At 46.7% G+C, this 21,462-nt stretch overlaps 1 protein-coding gene across 9 annotated transcripts in view; it reads left to right on the forward strand.

Annotated features, from left to right (window-relative positions):
- Window positions 1-21,462, forward strand: part of CCDC92 (coiled-coil domain containing 92) — a 116,141-nt gene that overhangs the window by 60,946 nt on the left and 33,733 nt on the right. For all 9 annotated transcript variants that reach the window (XM_086855251.1, XM_086855250.1, XM_086855256.1 and 6 more), the window contains one exon: window positions 5,389-5,452. The gene's annotated coding sequence lies outside the window, so the exon portion shown is untranslated. The remainder of the gene's footprint in view (window positions 1-5,388; window positions 5,453-21,462) is intronic.

The following is a 21,462-nucleotide window of genomic DNA, read 5'->3' on the forward strand; positions in this document are numbered from 1 at the left end:
GATTTTTTGAATGCCAGGGATTTATTTTCAGAGTTGACCTGGATTTGCACAGAACTAGCAATGCAAAGGCAAAAACCAGCTGGAAGTGTAAGTGGGAGGAGAACAGAGAAAGCTTCTCAAGAGATTTTTTTTTTCCTTGAAAACAGGTGAGGAATTAGATATTGTTGCTTCAAATATCTAATGAACAAAGGGGGAAAGCATGAACCTAGGAGCTGGCAAGACAGCCAGGTCAAGTGTCTGCTGGCATTAATGTGATCCAAACCACTGGGCCCATTGCAAAAAGGATTTTACCAGTGGTTATTCTGGGACCAGGCTGTGATGTGAGAATTCTCCTGTGTCAAAACATGCCTGAACTGATTTTCACTGCTGGACATCCATGTCTTTGCTCTCAGTGCAAAATTATTCTTAACAAGGTTCCACTGGAGCTTTGTTCTTTGATAAAGGTATTTTAAATGTCTTAGGTAAGGTTCTCTATGCAGAGAAAGGAAACTTTAGATGTTTAGTTCTTTTATACTTCCTTATATTTGTCACAGAAGGTGCCAGAGAGCTGGCAGTTTGGTACCAGGAGTCTGATCCAACTTGAACTCCTAGAAAAATCTTTAACTTGAGATTTTTTATGATTACATTTATATGTTACTTAAGATCGGGATTTTTTTATGAAGGATCCCTGATTAGAACACTCAGAGGCTACTTCAGATTAGCCCTTTGTTGCCCTGTGTTTGTTACAACACAGAGAAGTTGTAAGGAAGATGTAAGTGCCACTTCCTGGGAAGACCTTTTTCATTTCTGCTTAAGGATTTCTAAACATAAAACACTGTGCCCTAATTGCTTACAAATTACTGGGTTACCACAAATGCTTTCTCTGGAGGTATCAGGAGATGCTGGTGGCTTTTTTTTTGTTGTTGTTATGATAACAAAGTGCATGCTCACAGCCACATCCTCTCCATAAAGACAGAGACCACTTGGAAAACTCTTATATTTCTGGTTGTGCCAAAGACTCTGGGTTTTGCTGCTGTTATCACCAGTTCTCTTACCAGTGTCATTCTCTCAGAAACAGCTTTATAATGTTGGTCTCTAAAACCCCAAGGAAACCCTACTCTGCAGCCAACACTAAGGGGTATAGAAATCCATGAGGATTTCAATCCAGGGCGTACCTGGGAAACATGAGCATGATGCAGTGTTCCCTGTGCCTGGCTTGTTCCTTGTACAGCCACACTGAACCCTGTTAAAAAATACTATCCATCATTACCAGCAGCTTTACTCTACTCTTCTCATGTGTCCCTTCCACTTCTGTCTGTGTTTATAGCCCCAAAATGCAGCCAAGGGCCAGAATTGTTCCAGAAGTACAATGTGTTCATGCATTGCTTTGGATGAGAGATGGTAGAGTGGTGCCACTATTTTTCCAAGTATTGAGAACTTTTCAGCAAGCTCTGTCTGGTCGCTGTGGCGAGGTCAAAGCGTTGGCAAAGACAAACTGAAAGATGTCTTGCACCATTTCTCAATGTCTGTGGTTGGTTGTCTTTTAAAGTGTCAGCTCTTCCTGCAGAATGGAAACAACAAGGTTTTGTCTAGGAAACATCCAAATGCCTTTTCATTTTGGCCCTTGTGAAACCTTTTGAAATCTTTCAGATGAAAAACAGAAAACTCCCCAGGCTTGAGTATGTGTATTTGTGGTACTTCACAACTGCTGAGGGGTAAAAAGTACAAGGAAGTCCAGGGATCTGTGCTGGTAAGGTGCAATGGTAGATGAAGATGCAGCAGTGTGTGCTTCTTTGAGCCCTCTCCTACTGCCCTCCAAAAGAAGCTCAATGGCAAATTTGTTTTCCAAGCCACAAATGAGGAAATGCAGTGCTTCATGATTCCTGTACTTTACAATAAGTTTAGTGCAGTTGATCAGGTTAATTCATCTTGGCCCTGCTTCTTAGAATGTTCCCTGGTATATATTCTCTGAGGAAAAGCCACCTGTTTTTCCAATCTGCTGCAGTATCTACATTTAAAAGAGGGGAATGTTGTATGGAGTCCTGCTCCTGTTCTGAATTGCCTCCCTGTATTGGGATGACAGTTTTGCCATGTCCCAGTCAGCCTTTTATAGGTGCAGAAACTACAGGAAAGTCCCTGGAGTGGCAATTTAGTGAGAACTCTTCTACCATTAGGGCTGCACTATAGGGCATTTCTACACTGCTTTTGTCAGCAGTCACACTGGTCTCCAGTGAAAGCTGAGCAAGGGAATATCCCAGGCCAGCTGGGCTGAAGGAGCTGTTTATACCTGCGAGGCTGAGGGAAGCAGTGAATGAACTGGATCTGAGTTTGTGCTTTAAAGATTTTCCCACATAATGAAAGCTTTCGGGTCTACTCAGAGGGCAGGACACTGCACCATTGGGTTTGCTCCTAACACATCCTGGCTTGGTTCTTTTGAAGGACAGCAAGAGCAAAAGTAACTTTGGGTGTCTCGTGGAGCATCTCTAGGACACGTGGGGCTCCTCATCTCCATGAAAGCAGGAGGTTGCCTGCTTAATCTGTGTGTGTGACATGACAATTACGCTGGCCTGTGGCACTACTGGGTTCTTTTATGAACCACAGGAATGAAGAGCTCTGTGCCATGCTGGTCCAGTTGGTTGTGTCAGCAGCCTATCTCAAAGAACAGCAAGAACAGATGGCATTCCAGTGGAAACTCCTTTACAAGGAAATACTTCAGATTCCAGATGTTTGGGATTTTTCTGCATATTTGAAAAGTTAAAATGTTCCTTTAGGACTTGGTCAGCATAATTATCCATACAAGGTTTTTGCTTTCTAATCTGTACTCAATTTTTTGTGAATGTTGGTTGTTGTCCACACCAGAGCCTGGAAGTCCTTGGTGGTGACAGGAGAAACTGAATTTGCAATGATTCAATCTTGCAGTGCTCTGGTAGCAGTTTAAGTGATTTGTGTACTCCTGTTAACCAAGTGACAGAGCCAGTATTTCTCTTCCCCCACCTTCCATTTCAATCATAGTTTATTGCAGTGAAAAACTTGCTTGTTTTGTCCCTGAGAAGGCTGAGAAAAAAGGTTTGTGTTTCTGCTTGCTTAATTGGGAAAAAGGATTTTATGTGGCTCCTTGCACTTGCTGCCCTTATTACACAAATTATTCCTCTATAGATTTGAGAGCATCCTCTGAGCAGTGAGTCATAAGACACAGCAGACTTCCCTGGAGAGGCAGATGCAGACAGCCTTATCCAGAGCATCAGATGTGCCTTTCTTCTCTTTTCACAGACAAAGCAAAGGCCCACGGGGGCATCCTGCCTCTCTGCAAGCACAGAGCTTTGTCTCCTAAGATCAGCTACCTAAAGACATATCTGTTTTTCTGTCTGTTTGGATGAGATTTCGTTTCTTTCTGCAGCCCCTGCCCATTTCTGCCTTAAAATCATCACTGTTACCCCACTGCATGACCTAAAACTTTATTGTGCATTTCAGGAGATACTTCTCTGTCTCCTTTGCCTGTCTAAAGTACCAACACTCGACTTCTCCACGTGGTTGCTTTGGTAGGTGCTGTGACTTTGGCCTGCTGGTCTTTCAAGAGATGCATAGTCCAGAGTCTGAGGGAGGGAGAAAGTTGAACAGTATCAGAACTCAGATATCCTTTCTCTTGGTTTAGCACTTTTGCCAGTGTACAGCAGCCAGATGTGGTTTCTCCCTGCCCACAGACCCAGAGCATCAGCACAAACATCTCAGTAAATCCCATTCCTTGCACAGCACTTCAGAAGTGTCCTTAATGCCATGGGAAATTGGCTCTGTGTGTGCCCAGAAGGGGAAGGTTCTGGCTGGATCACACATTCATTGTGTGCTCATTTGCACTGGCTTCTGCACACACTGATGGGCTTGAAAAGCTCCTCAGTCCCCACTCCCCCAGTGCCCTTCTCTTGTGCTGGGCAGGCAGGAGGATCAGGAAAGACTGGTTCCTTTGAGGGGGAGAGCTGGAGTGCAAAATGAGCAGCCCACAACCCCTGACTGGCAGTACTTCATTCAGGAACACTTCTCTCTCCACAGGGGCTGGTCTGCTCTCTTTATCCACCCTCTGACATGATCCTATATCCAGGCACTTAAGAAGAAGAAAAAAGCAGCAAAACTGAAAGCTGCTATTTTTAAACACTGCCCTTGGCTCTTTGCAGCACTCTGCTTTCCTCCCTGTGATTCAGTGTTCTTTTGAAAACTAGGCACCAGGGCCCTGTGGTTTCCTGGTACTCGGAACATAAAATCTCCTAATTCTTCTCTCACAGCAAGCTTCAGAGGCCAGGGAGTGATTGATATTTTCTATCGCTTCATTAATAGTCACGGCACAGTAGTTTCCTAATCTGTTTTTGCACTGCTTTTTATTTTGAATAATTTGTCTTTCAAATTTCCTCGGCTCTCCATGTCACACAAAGTGACTGCTGTTTGCTCCCCTCCTGCCTTTTAACTGCTGGGCTGGGAAGTTGTGGGTCCTGCCTCAAGGAGCTTCCCTATGTTTGTTTGAATAAGCTTGGCAAATATCCTGAGGGTATGTTCCACAGTGATCAAAATCCTTGGGAAAGGAGAATTCAGCCTAATTCCTGACAGTCTCTGTCCACCTCCATCACTGTGCACAGTGAGAAAGTTGGTGCCATAATCCATTTTCCCAGCTTCATGGTCAACCTTGGATCTCCCCTTCCTCAAACTGGACCTGCTTTGGAGTCCTCTGTGACAAAGACAAACCACCCATCCCACAGAAGTCAAAAGGATTAATCTGTTTGGCAATCAGCATGGAGAATCTGCAGCATCTAAACTGTTCTTCTGTACTTCTTACACACCTCCATCAGTCAATTCTATTCCAGGGAGTTACAGGTTTAAAACCTGGATATTAGACCTACTTCTGTGGTGAATAAGGTGCTCAGGGCACAGGAACTAAGCAAATCCCTGGCAGAGAAAGTAAAACCTGGGATTTCTCCTGCTGACCATGCCCAACCCCACCACATCTTCAGGGATAAAGCTACACTGGATAAAGGCAGAAAATCCCCCATTTGCAGGGGCATCCACAGAGGAGATGGGGGAGAACAGGATCAGGGCCAGTTGCTGTGAGCCAGCTCCTCCCTACCACACTGCCTTGTAAACACCTGGAAACTTTACCTGTAAATGAGCTGCTGTCCCAGATTAAACAACCCACTGTGCAGCTGGGACTCTCTGGCATGACTGCAGTAGTCTTGAACTCGCTCTAAATTACTTTTTCATTCAACCCAACTTGGAAAAAGGCAGACAGGCTGTAGTCTAAACACCCCAAGTTTGTATTTGCTATGTTCCAGCACATTCTGCTCTCATGTGATTTAAAACAATGTGTCTTTGTGCTTATCTTCTGGGCTTGGCAAGGCAGTTTTTACCTCTGAGTTTTTGTCTCAACAGGAGAAATTGCTGTCTAACAGATCCTTTGTGGACTTCCGACCAAAACCATCCAGTACAACATATGGTAAGTCATTCAATGTTTAATAAACTCAGACCCTCAACCCTAGCTATTTATGGTGGAAACTGGCATATCAATAGTTTCTTTTTGGTTACAAATTGTAATGAATTCTGGCTTATGTTTTTATGACATCTCAGTTTGGGTTTCTCCAGCCCTTCCTTAGATTATAATGCCTTTGACTTTACATTTGTTCCTTCTGGTGCCCACCACAGCAGCTTAGCACTGTGGTGTGTCAGCAAAGGAAGAATCTCAGCCACATTCCCCTTGCTCCAAAACACACAGGCACTTTTAACTTACGTTAAAGGGGAGGGTTTGTGCCCTGATGTGACACGTGGCAGCAGCGTGTGAGGATGTGGCTTTGGATGATCCTGTTACTGCACTGATGTATCCATTCTTAGTCATGGCCTCCTCTGAAGCAAAAAAAGGGGTGAGACACCAGATAAATGAGTGTGACTTGTGGGATGGCTTTGTTTAAGTTCTCTTGGTCTAGCCATCAGCACTTGAGTGATGCCTGCAGTGGAGAGTAGTTGGGATTTATTGCAACCTCAGCACATGGGAAGGACAGACTGTACAGTGGTGGAGAGAAACTGTGCTGGCAACCTCTGGGCTAGTGCAGAGAGCAGGACTGGATTTGCTACAGCAGCACATTTCTATCACTGCAGCTCTGCAGCTTTCAGCCTGTGATGTTGCTCTGTGCTCAGTGGTTGTACTTGTGATCCCTAACTCCAGCACAGGGTTAGGAGGTTAAACCCTTTCTGTAGTTGTTTGGATCATATTAATTTCTTCTGTGTATCTGCTTCTGGTATTCAAAACTGGTTGTCATGCGTTGCAGGGGTCACCTGGAAATTGGGTTGACTGTGTGAAAGGTGAAATGGTGCCTGTGGTGGGACATGGACCTGAGGAAGTGTTTCCAAGCCTCTTTAGGGAGAGAACTTCTGAGTTTGCACTCCCATTGACCAAGGAGGTCCCAAGCACCTCCTGCTAGAATTGAATGCACGGTGAATGTTATGCAAATGTTTTATTTCTTCCAGACACGAGCTCTCCTTGGGTTTCCTTTGTGGTTAATGCAGCCTGTCTGTAGTTTGAAAAAAGCAATGTTCAGCTGTCTTGCTTTTGGTATTTTTTGTAGTGCTACGCTCAGGTGATCACTGTAAATGTGTTGCTCTCACTTTGGACCCGATTTTTACAAAGCCTTAAATTCTTTTAGTTGTTCTACGATAGGCCTACATTCTCTAGGATCTTTATTGTGTGTTTGGGGAAAAGGAGGGACTATAGGAAGTTCAAGGGAATGAGTAAGATGGAGCAGAACAGTCTGCAACAGCAGCAGTGTGACTTGGAGCTCTCCTGACTCCAAGGGACACCTTGGTGCAAGGGGACACAAGGAGCTCTGGACCAGGTGAGGTGAGGAGGGCTCGCTTCCAGGGAGACCTGGTGTGCACTAAAATGCATCCAGACATCAGCCCATCTCTCCAAACTCTTCCCTGCCCTGCCCAACAGCATGTCTAGAGGGATATGTTCAAATGCAGCTGTTCTGTCTGATAGTTTTCCATGTTCTGACAGGAATGCTTGTGTTCCACCCTGGGCTTTCTTTTGGAGTGAGGAGCTATGAGGAGCTAACACAGCTCCTTACACTCCCATTACACCTTGCAGTGGGCTGGAGAACTCAGAGCAAGCCCAGCAGCCCAGAAAAGGACTCCAAAAGGATTCCAAGGATGAAAGCAAGAAAGAGGGACCCCTGTTCCTAGCCCAGTTTTCAAACTTTGTTTCCAGTGTAGCATTTCAGGACATCTGTGAAGAATGATGCCCAAAGTCACATGACTTAAAATGTGCACCTCAAACCAAGAACTGTCATCTTCACTAAAAAAAAAATCAGCCATTAAAGATTATCATCTTCACCAGTAAAAAAAAATCACCCCCTCTTTTTTTCTTTTTTTCCCCAAAGGTCAGAGTATGCCAGGACAGAATTTAGCCTTATATATTGACACTGTAACATCAAACATGAGCTGTCTCTTAAAAGCAGAATGTGGAGCTATCAGAGACAAAACAAGGCTCAGACATTGGCAAGGAAGCACTCCATGCCTGACTGAGTTAACATTTCCTAATTGCAACCAGAGAGCTGTGCAGGAGTTTTAAAACTTTACCTTTATTCCAAATCATAGTGATGTGCCCCTGTGAAAGGTATTTCCCTTATTGTTCATTCTTCAGAATAATTACCGACTAGCAGCATTGAAAATATCTCCTCAGCTCCTTTTTTTTTTTTCTTTTTTTGATGTGTCACCATTTCAGCTCTGTAGCCATCTTGCTCTTGGATTAACCAAGCAGAGATGGTCAGAACTCTGCAGTGCTCAGAGTTGGGAAAGGGGGTTATTCTGGAAGGGAGCTGCTGTTAACTCATGGCCTTCATGTTTCCTGTTGGATTTACTGTTTTGCACTTGGGATAACTCTAACTGGCAGATCCCTGCATTTCTGAGTTCTGCCTAGTAGCAGAATTGGACTGAGCAAAATACCACAGGAAAGCTGATGCTGAAAGAAGTATTTATTAACTCTATTACCAGATGCAGAATGGTAGGCAGCAGATCCAGCCCAGATATATCTAACCAAATTTAACTGAAGGTCATGAATCAGCAGAGGTCCCGCAGAGATTTTCTGACTACATGCCCAACAGATGTGCTCTTGCCTGACCATATCCTATCTCAAATGTACATGTTGCCTTACTGAATTCAGCATTTTTCTCTCCCAATCACCCCTGCTGAAATTCAGCGAGGTGCTAAGAAGCCAAGAGCTTATGGTTTCAAAGAGAATGAGGACTTTTAAAAGTTTCAACTTGGGAAAGTCTGAATCTTGAGAGACCAAGATTTTCAGCAAGTATTTTCCACCTGAAAGTTTGTGTCTTGCAGTACCTGGGGATGGTTCTGCCACCTTGGACATGAAGCAATGAGATCTTTGCTCCAAAGTCTCCTGGAAATGCATGGCAGTTTGCCCAAGAACAGGGATGGGCAGTTTCTCTCTCTTTCAACTTCAAAAGGTAGCAAAGCCAACAAGACAAGTTAAAGAATATGTCACATCCCACTGCTCTGTGTGCATGCTTATCCTTAATGATGTGCTTTTAAGGATCTTGGATAAGAACCAAAAGGAAAGCTTTGAAAACTCACTCATACAGAATAATTGTATTTAACCTATGCTGTCAGTTCACACCGTATCATCTTCAAGAATAATAAATAAGCAGTCAGCATTCTTACAGTAACCTCTCACTATTCAGTACCAGGAGGTGAGGGGACATGTGCCTCCCCAGACGTCAGGTATGCCCTGGGGGTGGTGGGAGTGCTTAGTTTGGGTTTTACACTTGACGGTAGCAGTGGGGGGATGAAGTTAAAATGCAATCATTCTGAGTCAAACAGTAAGGCCTAGGAAAACAGATGTGGGATGTGTGCCATGAGCCAAGATCAACTTCATAAAACTCAAAAGATTACTTCTACAAAAACTGGAGGGGGGGGTGGAATTATCCAGTCAGGGTTGTGATGGATGGGGGCAAGGAAATAGCCCAGGAAAGTCAAACAACAGAATCTGCAGCACAAAAGTATTAACTTTGTGGTGTTGTTATTTTGTCATAGGTAGGAAATTCTTCCAATAGCATATGAAGGGTATTAATTAGTATCTTCCTCTGACATAAAATGGGGGATCAGAGGCTTTTATTTCTCTGAACTGCTTCTGCACTGTCTCAAGAGCAAAACTGCCTTCCTCTTTAAAATCCTGAGGATATTGGGGTAATCAAAGTACAACACTTCAGGACCACTGAGCTCACCCCAAGTGTTGCAAACTAGCAATTCTTTAGCTCTAGCATTCTCTAACTGGGCACTAGATTTGCTGGCCACTGTTTTGCTTCTGGACTAGCTTCTGCATCCAGGTTGTTTCTTATGGTGCTGCTGTGCATCAGGTGTCTCACTGTACTGGGTGTTACAGCTCTGTGGAAGAGTGGCCATGGAGACAAAGCACAGCTCAGCTTTGAGCACAATTCTGGCTGCTGCATCATGTCCAGGGTGAGAGGAGGAGAGATCCCTGTGCATCTCTAATCCCTGTGCTCCTGGGGCTCCAGGCAAGAGGCTCAGAATGAGTTTTGTTTGCTCTCTGTGAGCTCTTACCCTGCAGCCTAGAAATCCTTTGGACTTAACTGCAGGCTGTAAAACAGGCTGGGGAGACACTGACTTCTAGTTGTTTGTCTCCAGAGGTAAACCACTGTTCATACAGTCCTTGCCTCTAGCTCTTAGGATGAAATTCTCTTTCCGTGCCAGAAGAGCAGCAGCTCCAGCCTACAGAAAGCTCATTTGCCATGGTTGTGCTGTGGGCTTATTTTCCTCCACAGTAGCACCAGTGTCTGGCTGGAAACCATGGCAGATGAGGCTCAGTGAGCTCAGTGAAACCCCTCCATCCCTCAGCAGAAGGCAAAAGATCTGCATCTCTAATGGACAGGCTCATATCTCCCTCTGAGGAGAACCACTACAAAAATATTTCCCAGATTATTTGGCTGGGCATTTCACAAAACTATCCAGTTTCATGATGCTAATTTTCCCATTGTCTAGACAGTTGCAAATCCAGACAGCATTATCAGTGTGAACCTACTGCACTCATGCAGACACACAAAAGCCCATTTTTCTGCCCATGACTTTTACAGGTATTTTCTTGCTCATGGTGGTAACCCTCTGAATTGCTCCAAAGTGCCTGGACAAATCCCATAGGGATTCCTTTCCTCCTGCAAGACCAGCTTTTGGTTCAAGCAACACTGAGCTGTGTGAATGCACTGAAGGTTGAACTGGAGAGAGGATCTAGCCCCTCACTGCCTACCTTCTCCTGCAAGAAAAACAAACTGCTCAGGGTTGGACAGTGCTGTGAGCCAAGCCTGGACATCCCTCCTTGGGACAATCTCCTGCCACAGCGCTGTTCCAAAGATGAAAATGTTCTTTTGTGGCTTGCATGCTGGAAGCCTTCATGGAAAGACATTCTGGGGCTGTAGGCAAGTAGATGAAGCCCTGCCAGTCTCTCCTGACAATAAAAAGGTCTGTGGGCATTTGTTCCCTCTGTCTGGCTTGAAATGTTAAGACCTGCGTGGAGGAACAGCACATTCTTGTTCTGCACAGCAGGAGTGCCAGCCCACATTTTAAGTCAGGCTACAGCACCTTCCCCAAACTTTGGCACCCCCAGCACCTGTATTTATAGCTCCTCTGTAATGCCGAGGGGCAAAAACACAGTAAGAGCAGGAGCTGCATTTAAAAATAACTTCTGAATGAAGATGCTTAGCCAGCAGCAGCATTTCCTGTTGTTTCTCTTCTCTAACTTGCTAAATTCTTCACCTTCTTCCCAGGGCCTCTTGCCATATGTGCATGGTTTTCCTGGCCCACTGAAGCAGGGGTAGCCTCTGGCTGCTGGGCTGCATCTGCTTCTGTCCACATTTCTGTGAAAGGCCCATGTGAAACACAAAGGGCTTGCCTGCAGCACCTTTCCAGCTTTTTTGGAGGGTGCAGGGAACTCACCCTGTGTATGTGGAATGTGAACCTTGCCAAGCAGCTCTTGACTGTGTGGGGGTTTACCAGAGTGATGGAGGCAGCAATATTGTTCTGCTAATGAGAGTCAGGAGCTGGAGTGTCTGAACAGCAATGACTTTGGTGAGGGTGATTTGTTTCCAGGAGCCACTATGGGCTCCTAAAGGTGAACAAAAGGGACAGAGCTGAAATAACCACAACATGGTGTTTTCATCTTCTGACTCAGGTATCTGTTACCAGAGCCTGGGAGGTGCAGGCAGAGAGAGCCCAATGGGATCTGAGCAGTGCTGAGATAATGTCCCAGACAGCCAGCCCATGCAGGAGTGGAGGAGGAAAAGGGCAGTTCTAGGTCAAAATCTGTGAGGTTTTGCAGTGAAAGTGTTGGGAAGGGAGGGCTGGAAAAGTTCTTTCTTCCTCCAGGATAGCTGTGGGTCTGTTCCCCAGCTGAACTCTCACTCTTTGTTCTAATCCACATCTTCCCTCTGCCAGCTGGGTTTGTTTTGCAAACTCAAATCTGATCTCCTTAGTTTGTCCTGTGTGTCTTGCTCAGTTTTCACGACTCCAAGTTTCCACCCTACTATACACTTTAGAGCAAAGCATCCTGCTTGCCCCTTTGTGACTGAAAAGGGAAAGTATTGTGGCTCTAATAATAGCAGAAATCTTCTAGTCCAAAGTATTTTAAAGGCTGGTTACATCAGCAACTTCATTACCACAGCTCTCATTGTGACATTTGACTTATTGAAAACTGAAAGATTCAACCCCATTCAAGTTTTATGTCCATGGAGCACACCCAGCTCCATGGTGTGACCATGTTTGCCAGAACAATGTTAGCATAAGCAGAGAGGGTGATTCTGAATATCTGTACCAGAGCAAAACCCAAGAACTTGCTTCATTTTTTAGATTTGAAATGTCCTTTCGTATTTTGTGATGCCTGGGAAATGCATGTTACTGGTTATTCTGTGTTCTTCTTACAGAAGTGAGGAGAGCAGACATCTACTTAAATTTTCTTGGAACAGGTCTGCAGATGAGTTTCTGACAGACTTTACTTGAAATCACACTAACATCACTCTGCAGGCCGGAATCACCTATCAGGCCCTGAGATCTGAGGGGATGTCCTGCTCTGCCACAGCCCTCTGGCACATTGTAAAGTCAGTGGAGTGAGAAGGAGTTATTTACCCAATACTGATTGCATTGGAAGAATGTGAACTTAAAAAGTGTTTGAGTAACAGGTGGCTATCAAAGGTCATCAGAAAGACAGGTCCAAAGGCAAAGCTTTTTGAACAGGTGTGCACAACCACTGTTGAAAGAGACTGCAGTAACTATTTCTAAGGCTCTGGATGTCCCTGAGGAATGTCCCCTGTTGGCAGCAGCCTGGCCTTATGTTTCCTATCAGTTGTAGCTTTGTCTCTTCTGAAGCCCCCCACTGCAAATGAGCAAACAACTGGCTGAGAAAAGATGAATGGAAAACATTGCCTGTGCTAGAGAGGTAATGGCAAATCCCATGCCAGGAGGAATAATAAACAGGAGATCATTGATAGAACTGTGCTAGTCTCGATAGGTTTTCCACCAGGCATGTGGAAGCACCTATAAAGGAGGCATTGTCTGTGCTGTCACTGAAGGGAAACAGGAGAAATGAGCTGGAGCAGGTGAGGGAAGGGTGGGTGTGCCTGGTGAGCAAAATTGATCAGTATCAGGAGAATGGGGAGGGGGTGGGTGTGTAATCACTGGGCTGCAAATGCTGAGGATCAAAAGGTGTCCATCAGGCTGTTGTTCATTAGCCAGACCCCTGCTCTCAATCCTCAGTGACAGGCTGGGATTTGAAGTCTGGTGGCTTAAGTGCATTTTGCCCAGAGCCCCCATGCATGGATGCACATTTTGCATCTGCAAATGGTGCAGGTTTATCAATGTGCGGGATCTGTGCTGTGATATCAGCAGAGCCCTGGCACGTGGAGATTTTGAGGTGATTGCACCGTGTTTGTTTCAAACAGGAATGCAGTTAGGCCTGTGTTTGAGTGCTGTTGCACATGTCCACCCCTGAGATTCCTTGAGGGTGGGCTATTGCACTCCCTCCCCAGGATCTTCCTGTGACACTGCTAGGTAAGAAGCAAAGCAGCTTCAATGGATATGGGTATTTTTTTCTCTAGGGGCTTCACAGAAACCTCTTCTGAAACCCTGATTACAATCTCAACCTCGTTAAAAGGGATGGGGAAGGGTGTATCTCACCAATAAAGGCACCCTAAGGCTCTGAACATTTGCAGACAGGAGCACTTCTTCTCCAGCCTCTCTCCCTTTGCTTCCTTGGCTGCAGATAACAAGTGCTTTGGAGTTTGCCTGATTCTTGGAAACCTGAGGCAGACAGCAGCCTGCTCTTCCAACATGCTGTAGAAAAAAATTAAAGGTGTGTGGGAGGGAGGAGGAGAGGAACTATTTCCTGCAGTGAAACTCGATCCTTTTCAACTTAAAAATAGGAGGAAAACAAATTCCTGTGGGACCTTCTATAAAAGGGTTTGACAGTTGCCTACTCTCAGCCCCACCTCCCAGAGCTCCCCATTTGTCTGATGCCTTGGAAAGAGCCCTCCTGAACACAAACACAGATCTGTGACTGCAGTCCTGCTGCTGGGGGAAGCTCTGCTCCACGGTGGGGGTCAGCTGCAGGGGAGTGTAATGCACTGTGACAGGTAGCAAAACCCAGGATTAAGTGTTCTTTGTGTCTGCCTACCATGCAAACAGCTTTTCCTGGGCCTCTTTTACTTGCTGTAAATTTTGTCCAGACCACTATAAAGGTTGCGAGGAATTGCTGAGCATTTTTGCAGGCCAAGTCAGGAGCCCAGGGAGGAATCAGACAAACAGCAGCCAATCCCCCATCGGTGCTTGCATCCCCTCGTGGTGGCCCTGTGAGCTGTAAGCCACAGTGTGCATGGAGGAGAGGAAACTCTGGGCACAGCTTATCCAGGATTGATCAGACTGATCAGACTCCAGTGCCTCGTAGCCACAGCCATGTCCCTGCTGCTGGATGTCTGCTCTCTTCTCCCTCCCCACCCATCCTCTCACTCCTTACTGCATCACCATCTGATTCCAGGGCTGAGTGGCAGTGCCATGGATCCCAACACAGCAGCCTGTCCCCACTGCCCCCATGCTCTCCCCCGTCAGTCCTGCTCCTTCTTTTGCTTTGCGTTCTCTGTCTTGCTCTCCTCTCCCTTCTACACCCTTCCTCCTCCAACACTCTGCATTGGCAGGGTAGGGCTGAAGGTAGCTAGAGAGGCAGCTTTTCTGGAAGCTCCTGTTCCTCTCTAGGGAAGAGAAAATTAAGCTTTGGGAAGCAAAAAAGATAGCCAGAAATTCTCAAGTGCATTGGCAATGGCAGCCCCACCAAGAATGCTGCTGCAGTTCTCCTGCCCCAGGGGTGCTGTTGGACCTGACATGGCCTGGCTCCATGACAGGCATTGAGCAGAGTTGTGCCATCCTCAGCTCCATCATCTGCCCATGCTGCTATCGTGAGTCACTTCAGCTCTTGGCTCCAGTCCCTGCTGAAAGAGGGAAGGCTCCCAACAGGAGTGATTCACCATGCCTCACCAGCCGCCTTTCATCTGCTTCCAGCCACATCACCTCAGGGCTGGAGCACTGGAGCAGAACAGCTCCAGAGCTTTCCCATGGCCTCGCTGCAGAGCTGCTGTTCTCCTCCCTGACCTCCTTTAGACCTCCCAGGTTTGTGCTGTTAACGCATTCCTGTGATTCCTCACTCCTGAGTCAGTAACAAACCACTTCTGGTGCAGATCTTGGGGCTGTGCTGTCCATAGGGGTGCAGAGCCTGGCTGGAACAGGACCCTGCATCTCGCAGTTCAGAACCACCCTCAGTCCTCCTGTGAGCCTCACTGTGCTCTGGAGCCACATGAGCTGTTAAAGCCATCCCACTGCAGCCAATTAATGTGGCTAGGTACTTCTCAAAAAGCAAAGGGGTTTTAGGCTATGGGCTCAGGCCAGTTTCTGCTCTGGATAACCACATGATGCCTCAGTGTGCCTCAAATCAGCCGTGAGCTAACGCAATGTACTGTGTGTGTCCAACAGCACAGGCACTTACCACAGCTCAGCTGACGAGCAGTAATTCATTAAGCCCCTGTAACTCAGTCACTGCAATCATCTCTCCAGCCTTAACACAGCCAAATGCATTCCCACGGTGATGTCACAAGAGTACAAAATTCATCTTTTTTTAAAAAATTGTCTATCATTGCTCATCCCTCATAAATCTGCAGCTCTTTGTCATCTATCCAGGCCAGCAACCTGTCCTTCCAAAGGCTGTTTCCACCTGTGTAGCCCAGAGTTGTACCTACTTAAGGAAAACAGGTGGCTTAGATGAATGCAAACCTCTCTCTCCTACAGACATGAGATCAAATTACTTGGATTATGATTGCTCAACAAGTAATTACCCTTCAGCTGAAGCAACCTCACCATTGTGTACATGCTTAGAACTTGCCCAGCTCCTTCTCTGAGCTTGCACAATGTGGTTGCCTTAGTAAGAGTCTGATGCTTGCTGAACTAATCCAAACCAGCCAAGGCTCTGTTTGGACAGTCACTCCTGGACAGTTTGATGTGCTACTTGTACTGCAGCTTCTGCCTTCCTCTGCATCCATAAAATCAATTTTCCTCTTGCAGATTCTTTAACTGTAACCACCAGGCTTTGCCCTGGCATGTGCACAACACCTTTAACCAGCTCTTTAACACCCTGAGAAACAGCTTTTTCTGTAGCATCTAGGCATCCACACCCCTAGCATCAGCTTGGTGTACCACTTGAACTCACCAACCAATGGTTTTCAAACTATCTTTAATTAAACACCCACAAATTTGTCTGTAGAATGCCCTGTGTGGCTGTGTCACAATAAACCCTGAAGAAGGGGAAAAGTCCACACCTTTGACAGAGGGAGTAAGCACTCCTCAAGGTAGGCTGTGATCCAACTGCATGGAAGGCTTCATACAGAAATGTGTTGGGTTTGCTGAATTTTTTCTTTTCTTTCTAGCTGGCGTGGAAGAAAAGAGAGGATAGTTTCCAACAGGGAGGATAAAACAGTACAAATTAAATCCATTCTCTGGCCAGTGTAACAATTGTAATTTCCTGCTATTCCTTGGAAGCTGTACAACCCAAAAGGGAGATATTTCAAGACCGGTGTGTCAGGGGTGGAAGCACATGCATCTGGTTATTTTTAATGGCAGCTCTGTCCCTAATTTTCAGTGCTGGCCTTGATGAAATGCCAGCTCTGTTTCATTAACCTTTTGTCAGTATGGCAAAGAATAAAAGGTGGCTCCCAGCTTTAGCACCTGAGACAAAGCTCCTTTTCCCAAAAAGCCATTAGAGGTCCTTAGCTACACCAGGCAGAGTTTTGGGTATAGAATGAAAAGAAAAAGGATAAAAAAAACCCTCTGTGAAGGTTTGTGTAACAGAGCCTGTACAAGCGTCATATCTGCAGTCTTCATTACTGTCTGAAATGTGTGTTAGAACCAAGTTGCAATCAAGGTAACCATTTTCCTTTACAAGCCAAGAAAAATACTGGGTTTATTTTCAGACCATTAGGAATAGTCTCTCAGAACAGCCTTCCTTTCCTTGCTTCATCTGGGCTGCTTAAAAGCAAAAGAAAGCCACAGTTTCACAACCATGGCACAACCATGGGTTAGACCCCAACAAACAAAATCTTTACTGTGCTTTGGAAGTGCTTTCTCAGGGTCCAAGACTTAATCCAACACCACAGCCCAAAGGATTAGTGTTCTGGTGGTAGAGCTGGGCAAGACTCAGGATTTTTGTTCTGTGAGAAATAACACAGTGGGTTGGGGGTGGGAAGAAGGAAACACTAAGTCAGATCTGTTCCAAAGCTGCAGTTTATCGGGATGTTAGCACTAATGAGGCAGCACAACCCAGCTCCAGCCCTCTCATCCCTCCTTCTCCTGCTTTGTAGGTATGACCAGTTCCTCCAGCCACAATCCCTGCCGTGGTTGCTACCTCCTCCCTCAGCTTTTTATGGAAACATAATCCATTGCTGTGAGTTCTGCTTGAGAGTCTGAACAATGCCTGCAGCCCTGCTGGTGGCTGTGAGTTAGGGGGAGGCTCTTGCTTGAGATGTAGATGTTGCATAGCTCAGCACACCCAGAAAGCTGCATCCAGAGCCCCAGCTTCCAAGTGCTGAAAGAGCTGTTTGCTCCCTGGGCTGCAGCCTCAGGAGGTTTGGATTTAGCTTATCATGTGAGATCAGGATCGCTGCTCCTAAAATGTCAGCACTGAGCTGTGGAGCAGGAAGATGAGGAACTCTCACCCAAAATTCAGGCAATGCTAGTAAATGCCAGGTATTTGCACAGGAGTCTTGGGGCTGGGAGGTTTAAGGGCTGCTGAGGAGGGGGACTTCTTCTGAAAGCATCTGTTCTCTGCCAGGTTCCTGTCATCTTGTACCGCAGATCCTGAGGCCTCCTGACAAGGAATGGCTCACCCAAGACAGTGCTGGGCTGGCCAAGGGGCTGCCCCAGCTTCATGTGACTGGGAGCACTGGTTTGCACTGGGGGCTGGCAGCAGGAGGGACAGGCAGAGCCCTGACAAACATTCCAGGGGCTCCTGAAGGCCTGTACTCACCAGCAGCTCTGGGGAGCACCACCACCTTACTGGTGTGGGATGGCTCAGAGGCCACCATAGAGGGACACCTTCATCTGAGGGGAGAGTTTGTGTTATATAAGCACAGGACAGAAAAGGAGGAGCAGTCAGTGAGGGCAGAGGTCTCCAAAGCTCCTGCTGGCCAGGGTGAGCAGGGGCACAGGCTTGGGCCAGCCTTGAGGCATCTGTGCTGTGTGAAGTAGAGCTGTGCCAGGAATCTCAGGGCTGAGTGGCTGCTCATCAGAGCAGCAATCCAGATGGCCAAGAGGGCTTCTCTTTTCAGGAAGCAACTCTGCCTTTGCAGGGGATGGAGCCGTGCTTGCTCTGGGCACTTCCAGCACATACAGAGCATTCCAGGCAGCACATTCCCCTTGGCACAGGGCTCTGGTTTGGTACCTCCCAGGCTGTGACACTGCAGCACATGTGCATGCCAGGCCACCAGCTCCAAGTCATCCCAGGAAAGAGCCCAGCAGTGATCTGAGGGAGGGCCTGAGCTGTGGGCTGCTCTCACAGCCAGGCAGAGACCTTATTACAAATAAGCCAAGGAAGCAATCCAAAGCAGGGCAAAGTAAATTACATTAAGACTGGAGGTGCTGGAAATGCTGGTTCTCTAAGCAGTGGTACAGTCCCAGCTCCAGCTTCTGGCATGTTTCATGTCTAAACACTCCCACCTTCACTGCAAAAAGCAGTGGGGCTCGACTGCATGCAGAGGTCAAGATAGATTGAAAGGAATGGCTTCCATTTAGATGTAGTCACCTCCAGACAGGGCCCCGGGCTGCCCACTGCTTTGCAGAGAAATAAGTAACCAGTGTCTGGTATGCCAGGTGTGGGATGGAGCCTGGAAAATCCTTGGAGTCCCACTTGCTTGTACCATAGCTCAGTGCATCCATTTCTTGTGATCTGTCCTGTCACACTGAAATGGAGACAAGAGCAGAGATGGGTACTGATCCATTAGAAAATCCACCAAGTAAAAGCAGTTGGCTGAAAACCTGCTTTCTTGCAAACCAGAACATTTCTTATCCACAGTGTTTAGCACATCCAAAGGCAATGCCAGCACACAAAAGCCAAGGACTAGAGGCCTGTAATTTGCCTTTCCCATCTCTGGGTTTCTGGAGTTCAGTGAACATTCCATAAGTTTCATTATGGTCTCCAGCTGCAAGCCAGGTTCTCCAGGACATCCGCTGCAGGCAGGGATTTGGACAAAGAGAAAGAGAAGGTCTTGTGCACAGAGCCTGGGACGGGTCTCGGTTTGAGGTTTGAGTGAACCTGGGCCATTTGGGTGGGACCCACTGACATTAAGAGAATCTGTGTGGTTTGGATTCAGATTTTGGCAGAACTAAGCTCCAGCCTTGATGGGCACGTCTTGCTCTGAGGGCCCTTCCTGAAGTGACACTGAGCAGTCCAGTGAAGGGATGAGTGCTGAGAGCTCCTGGACACAGGCAGTGAGGGCAAGTCATGGCTGTTGTTCCAAGTTCTCCTTTCCTTGTGCTTTTTCCCTGGTTGCAGATCTCAGTGCAGGTGGTCATTACTCTCAGTCCTCACAGAGATACGGGGTTTCTTCCCTGCCCCTATTCATTGTAAACCAGGGCACTAAACCTGGAATCTGTCTGGGATGGGATTTAGTCACAGAGGTGGACCTTGGTGTTCCCTTGAAGCAAAATCCCAAAGCTGCAGCAACAGGATCTCATCTCAGCATGGCACGTTAGGCAGACAGATTTAACAGTAAGTGTGGGTTTATACACACTGTGGCAAAAACCCACCAGAGTGTTCTTCAGGCCTGAAATGAACAGCTGCAAAAAGCATCCATGTAACAAGGGATGCACATGTGAAGATGTGCACATCTTTTTTTGGCTTTGGATAGGCTGGAGGAATGTTTTTCTCATACACTGAGAATAACAAAGAGGATTAATCTTCAGGAAAAAAAATGGGGCACTATGTTGAAGTGGGTTTTCATCAGTCTTGTGCTATTGTGTGTGTATCTCGGGTTTACTAATGATTCAAATGAAAAGTAATCAGGAAAAGTGCTTGGAGAAGGAGATTTTCCTGTATTTATTTTGGACGCATGTCCAGTGGAAAAATATCTTCCCAAGCATTTTGCTTGGCGACGTGGCCTGTTTCATTTGGAGAACAATTGATGGTGATGATGAGTGGTGTTAGATGCGATCGCTGTTCGACAGCTTTTTGACTTGCCTGCAAGTCAAAACAGCAAATTCCATGCGATTGCACACGTGTGCTGAGGGGAGCTGGGGAGACAGAGGCCTTGGACACCCTGTTCGATGTGTTCACTCGGGTCTGTGCCAAACTGCTCACCAGGCACCGCCGCCTCCTTAGCGCATCCCGTGGTTACAGCAGCGCCCAGCTCATCCCCAGGGGTTGGTTTGCTCTGCAGTTTGATGGGATAGCACTGGACTAACAATTTCCTGGGTGTCCTGCAGGGAGAGGTTTAACCTCTTAGTGGAGAGCTTGTCCATGTGCGTGGTGCATTCCATGCCTACAGGAGCAGACTGCCTTTGTATCCCCACCTTCCCAGCTGTAGCCCTGCCCATCCCTCCTCCAGCTCCAGAGAGGATGAAGAGACCAGCACACACACACAAAACCATCACTCCCCGTGCTGGCAGCTCAGCAGAGGGGCCACACGGAAGGTTAAATCAGTGAATACCATTTGTCTGGTTTCATTTCTGAAAAAGGAAAAGCCGCCTGCCACATTCATTCCTCCCTTTGCCAAGGACTTCTCAGAGCAATGGCCTCTGTTCTTGGTGGCACAAGGGATAAACCCAAAGTAACTCTGCTGAAGTCTTCAGAATTGCTCCCAGGGTAACTGAGAGCAGAGCAGGGGCCCTGAGAGTTTCCTGAGCTTCACAGCCATAGCCGCAAGGCAAATAAAATGAGATTAACCAATTACAATTAAAATGAGAGAGAACTGCTTTTGACAGTAATTTTGAATTTCCCCTAAAACCACTTCCAGCTGTGACCTGTGACTCGTGCAGCGTTTGCCTGAGATCTGCCCCTGGTTGTTTGTTATAACTGGTGCTTTCAAGGACGCTCAGTCCTGCCTAACAAGAGGTTTCCTAGGGGAAAAAAAAAAAAGTGAAAAATGGAAGAGGAGCTAACACAAGGCATCCCTGCAGCGAAGCTCAGACACAAGAGCCCTTCTGGCAAGCAAACCAGAGCAGCCAGGCAGTCTCCAGGGAATTAAGGGTAGTGTTTGCATCAAATTCTCGGAGACCCACACGGATGTGTTGTTGTCATGCAACTGTGAATCCCACCCTGGGAACATCCTAATTCACACTGGTGTAGAGCAGATCTCTGGGCTCCCAAAGAAGCTGGCTGTACACAGCCTTGCCCTTGCAGAGGAGAGCAAGGCTGTGCCTGTAAAATAGGAATTATTATCATTATTCTTATCCAGAGCTTCCAGAAGGTTTGTTTTGCAGCAGTGCCACACACCTAGCTCTCACCTTTGGAGCATCCAATCCTTTCAGACCACTTAATATCCTAAAATGAGTAGGTGGTTTTGAGTCATTCTTTGGCCTGTGTTGCCGTCCTCTAGCAGAATTTCTCCAGGTGCTGTTTAAAAAAACACAGCCCTGGAGGAGATTTTGGAGGAATAACATAACTGGGTGTGGGTTTTCACCCAAATATTATCAGCAGCCTATGGTCTCCCCTCAGCCAATATGTTGCTGCTCCTTCCCTTCAGGAGACTGGAGATTCCCTTTGGAGAGGATCAGAGAGCAGCACTTCCTGCAAATCCTCTCATTTCCAAACAACCAGCAGCACTCACAAGATTCAAGGCTCAGCCTTTTGGGGAGGGATGTTTTGCTTTTACTTAGAGATCAGGTTTTGCGAAAAAGAGCTGGGTT

The sequence above is a fragment of the Cyanistes caeruleus genome, chromosome 18 (assembly GCF_971803275.1).
Source record: "Cyanistes caeruleus chromosome 18, bCyaCae1.hap1.1, whole genome shotgun sequence".
Taxonomy (NCBI): domain Eukaryota; kingdom Metazoa; phylum Chordata; class Aves; order Passeriformes; family Paridae; genus Cyanistes; species Cyanistes caeruleus.